We start from the raw sequence: 3,010 nt of genomic DNA, 5'->3' as shown, positions 1-3,010 counted from the left end.
CTAAAACCTTGGTGTGAACATGTTGCTGTCGTGCGTCGGTGTTTCGGGAGGAGTGAGCGCTCGTGCTGCTCAGCTGGAAACTACAGAAGATCATTGAAGCCAAAACTGTTGACACGTTATCAGCAAATGTTGAGTCCTAACCGAGCTGTATCTCAGGATCGGGTCTGACAGGTTCATGGGTTCTGAGAGGCGGGAAAAAACCGACACTGTAAAAACCTTTTTACACCAAAATTAGCAGGTTTGTTAAACGCGAGTAAAACCCACTACAAAGAGGCGATTGACAGGTTTTACACACAAAACTGCAGGGAGTGACATCATCACGTGCACTTACAGAGCGCACACACACACACACACACACACACACAGAGTGGAGAACCAGCGGTAAACTGGATCCATGGTCTCTCCTCCCGCGGTCGGTCCTCCGTCAGACGCTTCGATCAGCGATTAAATGTTTTTAAAACTTATTTCGGGGCTGCGTTCGCTCTCTCTGGTACTTTACACCAACAGCGATCAGAGCCGGAGCCGATAAACACGTCTACTGCAGACCAGGGAGGCCAAAACTTACTTAATACAGTCCATCTTCAATGTCCCATATATTCTTCTTCTTCTGTGTTTTATTTGAAGTGTTGATCCATCAGAAGATATAAAAACCATCTCAGTGTAGTTTCACATCTCCTCTCTCAGGCTTCTCTCTGCAGCTCTAGTAACAACAGGCCAATCAAACAACACATGGTCATCTACCTTTATACTGTATGGACCTTTAATATGATACCTTCCAGAGCGTAGAGGAGGAGGAGGAACATTAGCTGTGATCAGCTAGTCTTTGAACGCACCTCACGGCATGTGGGTCGTGTTTTAATGATGATGATTCTTACTTTTCACTGAGCTACATAAAGGCTACAGTAAAGTGTTGGCAAAGGTTGTAAATCTTCCACTGTGGACGTAACTCCTGGAATATCAGTGAAGTCACAGCGTCCTCTCACCCTGACCTGCAGGTTTATCACCATCTGAACTCTTTGCGTGGCCGCTACAGTCTGACACCAGGATCCCTCCATATAAAAGCAGGAGGATGAAGGGGAGCAGCTCTCAGCAGGTGCGGCATCGCTGAGGAACAATCCCATCAGCTCTTTTTGCTTCTCTCTAAAAGCAGCGTCCTGTCAGAGCGCCGTGATGGAGAGCGAAAACTCTCACAGAAATACTTCTCCTCAGAGGACGCTGCTGTCCAGAAGCAGCAGCAGTGAATATGCAGCACCTTCAATTCAATTAGCCTGAGAGGAGAAAACACATTTTGTCACCGTGCTGCTGCTGCTGCTGCTGCGGCTGCTGAGATCGGAGGCGAGCGGCTGCCCGGCGCAGGAAATGATTCACCGATATCAGGCAGAGAGCCAAGCTGAGCTGGCAGAGGACCACAGGGACCGTTTGGCTTCAGGATGGGTGGGGGTGGGTGGTGAGGAGAGGGGAGGAAGGGGGAGGAAGAGGGAGGAGTGACCCTGACATGCAGCCGCCTCCGTGCGTCACGGCGACGCTCCAGGTTGGATGACAGTGCTTCACACCTCCACAGACACCTTTCGAAAGCTTGTAACGGCCGAGGTTTACCTCAGACAGGTGAAGACGCTGATCCAGAGTCTGTGGTGACGCTGTGATCGATTGTTCCTTTTATCTGGAGCCTCCTCAGTGACTCAAACCTGATCTGACAAACAGTGTCTGACACCAGCCCAGTTTCCGTCGCAGTTTTGTGCAACATAATAAAACATCATTTTGTTTTTCAAAACTCGACAAAACACAGTCGCAAATGTTCTGAGTTTCCATCAGTCTGTCATGAAGCAATGACTTTTCATCCAGCGCCACCGTGAGGTCATAGTTTTAATTCCTCCAATACTTTGATTAATAAAATACCTGCAACACTAATCACACCAATTAGCTCACAAAACGATGCGTCAAAATAAAAGCCCCTCGCTGGTTTGGTGGGACGTTATTGCATCATAACTGTACACGGTATTTTGATGGAAGCGTCCGGATCCAGTTCTGATCTCGAAACAACCAAATCAGCGAAACACACGAAACTGGAGCGAGACAAACCGATAAATAAGAGCGTGAAGACAGACAGAGCGTTTACACTGCACTGAGTTTCTGACAAACAGAACACATGTGCTGGTCTGAATCATTGTCTCCTCTTTAAACGCTATAAACCTATAAATGCATGGTTGTCTGTAAATGGGTGATTATATAAACTCAGCGAGTGATAGAGGAGCTGGTGATCTCAAAGGTTTTCTTTAACAAGACTCTGCTCCCTCCTCTCTTCTTCCTTTCAGACTGTTTGGCCCTAAATTGGCTTCCTGCGTCCCGGCCCGTCAGAGGCAGTTGGATCAGTCTGCTGCTGAAGGTGCTTTTCTGCTTCTCGGCGGGGTTGACTGATTGTCCCTGACTGCCAGTAGTTGGTTCATTGTGCTTTGTTGTTGCTCAGGCTGCAGACAGTCCAGGCCCACTCCTCACACTGAGCCAACCTGACTCATTAGCTCAGCGAGTCCTCTGGCATCGCCCGCTCTGACGCCACCGACTTCACCTTAAAGTCCTCCGCAGGCCGGCGTGGAGCTCTCTACATGTTAACATCAAGTCCTCCCTGCTGTTTATCACCTGCTGCTGTCTTCATGGTCCTCTAAGGCGTTCACACTGTGCTACTCAAGCCTTTCTGTGCTGACGGAGACCAGCTTCATCTGCATGTTAAACACTATTTAATGATTGCAATTTAAGGCTTTATATTCATATTTCCCACAAGAAGAAATACTTTAAACATGATTTAAAATATTCAAATCAAATCTGTATGTTAGTATCAAAGCCTCAGTCCACAGAGAAATGCACACAGCCTGTATTCAGAAACTGAGCCTTAAAACCAGCCGTCAGGACTTCTGGAACTTTGTGATGTCACAACAAAGCAGTCACCAAGCCCCGCCCACCTGGACCCACCATCCAAACCTTGCAGGATTTGGTTTCTCTGAGTGTTTTTACCTGA

The sequence above is a fragment of the Seriola lalandi genome, unplaced genomic scaffold (assembly GCF_002814215.2).
Source record: "Seriola lalandi dorsalis isolate HSWRI2012SDOR001 ecotype SW California unplaced genomic scaffold, Sedor1 jcf7180002054870, whole genome shotgun sequence".
Classification (NCBI taxonomy): Eukaryota; Metazoa; Chordata; class Actinopteri; order Carangiformes; family Carangidae; genus Seriola; species Seriola lalandi.
This window is presented reverse-complemented; position numbering follows the sequence as displayed.